This window comes from Myotis davidii, unplaced genomic scaffold (genome assembly GCF_000327345.1).
Source record: "Myotis davidii unplaced genomic scaffold, ASM32734v1 scaffold159, whole genome shotgun sequence".
Taxonomy (NCBI): domain Eukaryota; kingdom Metazoa; phylum Chordata; class Mammalia; order Chiroptera; family Vespertilionidae; genus Myotis; species Myotis davidii.
Window position 1 is genome coordinate 3,449,163 of NW_006291231.1, and position 7,217 is coordinate 3,456,379.

The 7,217-nt window shown below is 43.2% G+C and overlaps 1 pseudogene; it reads left to right on the forward strand.

Annotated features, from left to right (window-relative positions):
• The first annotated feature begins 257 nt into the window (after positions 1-257).
• On the forward strand, positions 258-1,074 carry LOC102755373 (annotated as a pseudogene).
• Positions 1,075-7,217: the final 6,143 nt, after the last annotated feature.

Consider the following 7,217-nt stretch of genomic DNA (forward strand, 5'->3'; position numbering starts at 1 on the left):
GCTGCTGCCAGGTGCCAGAGGGAAGCCCAGGTCCTGGGTCCTAGGTCCTGGGTGCCAGAGGGAAGCTGGTGCCAGCAGCGGGGGGAAGGAAGGCCTACTCTTGCACAAATTTTGTTCATCGAGCCTCTAGTAAAGAAATGAAGACTTAAATAAACAGTTAAGCCTAAGTGTCGATGAAGAGTCAAAAGTCACGGAAAAACAAAAGGATATGGCAGTCAGATCCCAGCAATAGATGCAGTGTGCTTGTCTTTCCAGGCTCTTCTTGCTATCTCCATTAGCTTCCAGAAGCATGGCCTCTGGTGTGGCTGTCTCTGATGGAGTCATTAAAGTGTTCAGTGACATGAAGGTACCTAAGTCCTCGACACCAGAGGAGGTGAAGAAGCACAAGAAGGAGGTGCTCTTCTGCCTGAGTGAAGACCAGAAGAACATCATTCTGGAAGAGGGCAAGGAGATCCTGGTAGGTGATGTGGGCCAGACAGTAGACGACCCCTATGCCACCTTCATCAAGATGCTGCGTGGCTATGCCACTGTGCACTGTACGATGCAACCTATGAGACCAAGGAGAGCAAGAAGGAAGACCTGGTGGTTATCTTCTGGGCCCCTGAGTCTGCACCCCTTAAGAGCAAAAAGATCAATGCCAGCTCAAAGGGTGCCATCAAGAAGAAGCTCACAGGGATCGAGCATGAATTACAAGCAAACTGCTACAAGAAGGTTAGGACCACTACACTCTGGCAGAGCAGCTGGGGGCAGTGCTGTCATCTCCCTGGAGGGCAAGCCTTTGTGAGTCCCCTTCAGCCCCCTGCCTGGAGCATCTGGCAGCCCCAGACCTGCCTGTTGGGGGGTTGCAGGCTGCCCCTCTCCTGCCAAACCAGATGGGCTGGGGGATCTTAGCAGGGGAAGGGCAATCCCTTCACCCAGTTGCCAAACAGCCCCCCACCCCCTGGACCTTCCTTCTCCCTCCACCCCTGACGGTTCTGGCCTTCCCAAACCACTTCTGACCTTCTGATTCCTCTTGGGTTGAAACAGACCAAGTCCTCCCCACCCCAGGCACCCCAGCTTTGGAGAGGGCCTGTATTTTTTTAATGACACCCTTACTTGCAACCTGTTCCTCCTCTTTCCCACGCTGCCAACTTCTAACCACAATAGTGTCTCTGCTTGTCTGTTTAATTCTGTGTATAAATAGAATGTTGTGAAGATTACCCCTCCCCATGCTGCCTGGTTCCCCGCCCCTTTTCCACCTGGTCTCAGCCATCACGGAAGTAGGACCAGTAAGGGACCCTTAATTTTTTTTTAAAAAAAGGAAGAAAACAACAATAAAAAGCCTCACTTTAAAAAAGGGGGGAGAGGGGTAATGAGCTGGGAGAAACTTAGTTCATTTAGATTCCTCATGGTGCCCCTTAATCTTCAGAGATAAGGATGTTCCTTTCCTCCAGCTCTAGGAAGGGCACCTCCCTCTCACATGAGAGTCTTATGACTTGCTTCAAGGAGGAAAGGGGAGGTGAGAAAGTCCTTCCTATACCTGCTATTTCTCAAATTATTTCAGCCTCAAATATTTAATATGCCAAGATGGCATATTTTGGCATAGTGTGTTCTGAATGCCATCTGTGTGTGTGTGTGTGTGTATGTGGATGTGTGTGTGTGTGTGACAAAAACACATACAGGTACGCCTAAAGCTTCTAATCTGTCTGAAGAGTTTTTTTTTTTTTTAACTATGAATGCAATCAAAGTATATGGTGAGCTCTTATCTTTCTGCAACCTTATAACTTATATATAGTTGAAATATCCATGAACCTTTGGTTTGACTATGTAATACTGAGGACTTGCCATTAAGAATGTTATCTTTATGGATTAATGTATAAATGATATGACTTTAAATATAGTGTTAGTACTTTGGGTTGACTTTTGTTTCCTCAAAAGTTACACATGAGTTCTAGCTAAACACACATCCATACCCATCAACTTTTGTAGCTTTTAAAAACTAAAAGCAAAAGAGATTTCAGCTTAATCCCTTTTTGTTTCTCTTATAGAAAAACATTTCTAATATCCAAAGTTAAAATTTTGTGAGAAAAATGAATACTTACTTTGGATTTCCATTCCTAATGTAAAAATAATGGTGTGCCCCCACCTGAACCATGAAGTTAACCTGTAGAGTCCATTCAATTACAGATGAACTCTTTCTTCCCTTTTCAGTGTTCACTGGTGGTTAGGGCAGTACATGGTCCCCTAAAGGGGGGACATGGTAATTGATTGTACTTTCCTGACAAGAAGAGCCACAGGCACTTTTTCATTCACAACTTACTGTGGCCCAGCCCTCATGATCACAGCTCCCAGAACCATGATCTGGGCCTGAACCAAAGCAGCCATCTTTACATGTCCACTAGTCTGGGTGTCCAGCTCATACCCTCAAGCTAGTAGATAAGCAAGTAGAAAGAAGCAGAGATGGAAGATCAAAGTTCTGGTCACTGTTTTTCGTGCTTTAAATACATTATTTCCACTCCTCACAAAACCCTGAATAGTAAATACCATTATCTCCATTTTACAGGTTGAAAAACTGGTAAGTAGAGAAATTTAAGTAACTGGTCCACCACCATGTACCTATGAAGTGTCTGAACAGGGATTCACACAAACCTCTGTCTGACCCCACACATGACAAGATAGTTATTTTAGCCATGTGGTTAAAGATGATTTGGTGTAAGTAGATTGTTATCAGTAAATGGAGGAAGTCCAGCAGCTCTCCGGTAAACTGCTAGGGTGAAAATTCTTGAGCTTCTCAAGAATCAAGGATTATTTCTTATTTATCTCGACATCTCTCATAGAAAGACTAGCTCGATGTTAGCATTGGAAGTGTTCAAGGAATAAAGATTAAATAAATTGTGCATTGGTTGAAATATATTTTTAGTGAGAAATGACATTCAAAGAATACTTTCATGTAAATACAGGATACAGATTTAAAATGTTTTATTATGTTAGAGAGCATGTAATGATATAACACAGAAACCATTAGCTGTTATATCCATTCACTGTTCCCTAATTTATTACATTATCCTAATATATAAAAAGCCAGGGACCATCATGACCTAAATGACTGGATGGACGACAGAACAGCAGGCTAGGGTACTGGCCAGCGCAGTGGGCATGAGTCTGGGTCCCAGCCGGTGCAGCGGGAGTCAGTCTGGATCCGGGCTGGCATGGCAGGAGTGAGTCTGGGTTCTGGCCAGTGCAGTGGGAGTCAGTCAGGATCCCAGCTGCCTGTGACACAGCGGTGGGAGGGAGCTGTGGGAACGAAGGAACGAAGCCATGCTGCCATCGGACTGGCCTCTGGGTTCCTCCCCACTGCCCACAGGCTCCGGGGAACCAGACTGAGATCTGGGAATCTTGGTCCCTACCCCTAGCCCACAGGCTCCAGGAACCGGAGACATACTGCAATTGGGCTGGCCTTTTGGTCCCGCCCCCCGACCTCAGGCTCTGGGGAACCAGAGCCATGCTGCAATCTGGGATTCTTGGTCCCTAGCCCCGGCCCGCAGGCCTGGGAAACCGGACCCATGCTGTGATCGAACTGGACCCTACCTGAGAGGTCCGGGATTGTGAGAGGGTGCAGGCTGGGCTGAGAGACCCCCCCCCGAGTGCACGAATTTTCATGAACCGGGCCTCTAGTTTAAGAGAAAAATAAATTAATGGGTTAATGAACTCTTAAAATGGCTTTGATCTTGATACATCTCTAAAACTCAGTTTAAAAGTAAAATTGTAAGATAGTAGAAAACATCTAAAAAAATTATCATTTATCTGATAATTTAAAACCCAAATATCAGCATAAGAAACCTGTAAATGAGACATTAAAGTCAGTGGATATGCTAATGAATGTCTCACATGTTTGGCAAAATAAAACAAAATTTAGTAATAAGAAAGTTGTATGTGATACTATTTACAAAGCATTTTCCTAAGTTTCTCAAAGTTCTTCATAACAGAAATCAAAAGATAAACATGGTTATTGTCAAATTTTGTGAAATATTTTTATATTTAAGCACATGAATCTAATATAGATAACAAGGCAAAATATGCATTGATTTTTTAAGACATTAAAGTGGAAACCTTGCCAGGGCTGACCAGCAGCCCCTGAATGACAGATAAACAGATTACTCTGACACCATTTCACTGTGAAAGAGAAGCTAAGGGACAGCCTGGCTGAAGAAGCCAGGCTGCCTCAACTGTCCGTCTCATTAGGCTTTTATTGGAATTTTTATCTTTAGATACAATCAGTAGGTGAGTAATCTTGGGAGGACATATGTGTTAACATTGTCCTCTAGGCAAGAGTATCCAGGGATTAAGCATAAGGATTCCAGTTAACACCTGGGGGTCTGCTCATGCACAGACTTATTTGGAAAGGTCAAGGAATAATTAGGAGTGCCACCTTCAATGCTCCCCTAAGTCTCCCTGAAGTCAGAATTCCAATAAACAGGGCAGGTGGCCTTCCACACAATTCCCTTTTCTCATAATGTTCTTCTTACAAACTTTCCATCAAGTCTCATGCTTCCCAACAAACCTCAATGAAGTTTCCTCTAATACTTACTTGTGGGTTTCTCCCAATTCCTCCCCTACCTATCATGAAAGATAATGATTAAAACACTTTAGAATTACTGTATATTATCATCTTTTCTATTCAGGAGAACCCTGTGATGTTTTTGTGATCATGCCTAATTAATAGAAAATTATAGAGGCACTGAGAAGTTAACTTGCTAAATTGTGGAGGGAAAGGTGCTTTGTTTTGTTTTGTTTTGTTTTTTCAATTATAGTTAACATACAATAATATATTAGTTTCAGGTGAACACCCCAGTGATTAGACATAAAATAGTAAATGATCATCCCACTAAATCTCATATTCATCTGACACCATAAGTAGTTATTAGAATACTAGAGGCCCGGTGCATGAAATTCGTGCATGGGGTGGGGGTGGGGGGTCCTTCAGCCCGGCCTGCATCCTCTCCAATCTGGGACCCCTGGCTCCTAACCTCTTGCCTGCCTGCCTGCATGCCTGATTGCCCCTAACCACCTCTGCCTGCTGGCCTGATCGGCCCTAACTGCCTCTGCCTTGGCCCCTGCCACCATGGCTTTGTCCGGAAGGACGCCTGGAAGATGTCCTGTCTAATTAGCATATTACCCTTTTATTCATATAGATTATTCATATAGATTATTGACTATAGTAGAAGCCCGGTGCACGAAATTCATGCACTGGGGGGAGGGTCCCTCAGCCCGGCCTGCGCCCTCTTGCAGTGTGGGACCCCTCACTCCTTACTGCCCGCCTGCTCGTTGCTCCTTACCGCTCAGCTCGCTGCTTTTTAGCACTGCTGTGAAGGTGGGAGAGGCTCCCGCCACTGCCGCTGCACTCACCAACCATGAGCCCAGCTTCTGGCTGAGCAGTGCTCCCCCTATGGGAGTGCATTGACTACCAGGGGGCAGCTTCTGCATTGAGTGTCTGCCCCCTATTGGTCAATGCGCATCATAGCAACTGGTCATTCTGGTAATTCCGCTGTAATGGTCACTTAGGTTTTTATTATATAGATTCCCTATGTTGTACTTTACATCCCCGTGACTATTATGTAACTGCCAATTTGTACTTCTTAATCTCCTCATCTTTTTCATCCATATCCTTAACCCCTCTCCCATCTGGCAATTATCAAAATGTTCTCTGTATCTATGAGTTTGTTTCTGTAGTGCTTATTCATTTACTTTGATTTTAGGATTTAATTGTTGATAAATTTTATTATTCATATTTTTTATCTCTTCTTCTTCCTCCTCCTCCTCCTCCTCCTCCTCCTCCTTTTCTTCTTCTTCTTCTCCTTCTGCTTTCATAAGATCCTTTAACATGTCATGTATTATTGACATGTGGTGAACTACTTTAAATTTTTCTTGTCTGGGAAGATCTTTATATGTCCCTCAATTCTAAATGATAGCTTTGCTGGTTAGAGTAATCTTGGTTGTAAATCCTTGCTTTTCATCATTTGGACTATTTCTTCCCAATCCCTTCTGGCCTGCAAAGTCTCTGTTGAGAAATCAGCTGACATTCTGATGGGAGCTGTCTAGTAGATAATTACCGGTCTTTCTCTTGCTGCTATTAAGATTCTCCTTTTGTCTTTAAGCTTTGCCATTTAACTATGATTTGTGTCTTGGTATGGACCCTTTGGGTTCATTTTGTTTGGGACTCTCTGTGCCTCCTCAATATATATGTTTATTTTATTTCACAGGATAGGGAAGTTTTCAGCCATTATATTTTCAAACATGTTCTCAATTCTTTGCTCTCTCTCTTCTTCTTCTGGTATACATATGATGCAGATGCTGTTATGTTTCACGTTGTCCCAACGGTCCCTTAAACTATCCACATTTAAAAAAAAAATTTTCTTTTTGCTACTCTGATTGGGTGTTTATTGCTTCTTTATATTCCAAATTGCTGATTTGATTCTCAACTTCATCTACTCTACTATTGATTCCCTGTAAATTATTCTTCATTTCAGTTAATGTTTTCTTCATTTCTGACTAGTCCTTTTTTATGTTTTTCATGTCCTTTTTTATGCCGTTGAAATTCTCACTAAGTTTCTTGAGCATCCTATAACATTTGTTTTGAATTTTGTATCTACTATTTTACTTGCCTTCATTTCATTGACTTCTTTTTCTTATTTTTGCAGTTGGTTCCTGTTTGTGTCCTCATTTTGACTGCTACCCTTTGACTGTTGCTATGTATTATGCAGAGCTGTTATGTCTCCCGGAATCAGTAGAGTGGTCTAATGTAGTAGGTGCCCTGTAGGATCTAGTGGCACAGCCTCCCTATGTACCTAAGCTGGGCACTCTAGCTGTGCACGCCACCCTCCCCCCCGCCCACACACACACACAAACAACCCTATGTACACCCTCCAGTTGTAGTTGAGCTTTGATTGCTGTTGGCATGCCAATGGGAAAGATATACCTCCAGGTCAGTCAACTACAAAGACTGACTGGGACCACCGTGGAGGATCATCTGTGCAGGGGCCCACACCACAGAGCAGTCCTTACTTCGGCAGGTCTCTGGTGCTCACTGAGTCAGCCTTTAAAGATGCACAGATAGGGCATAAGCTATTTAAAATGTCTATATTTGAGTCATAGCTTGGAAAGTATAATAAAGGAGAATGATGCTGAGAACAAAGAAAGAACAATTCAAGGACCTTGGAGCACAGAAAAGCTGGGAGAGC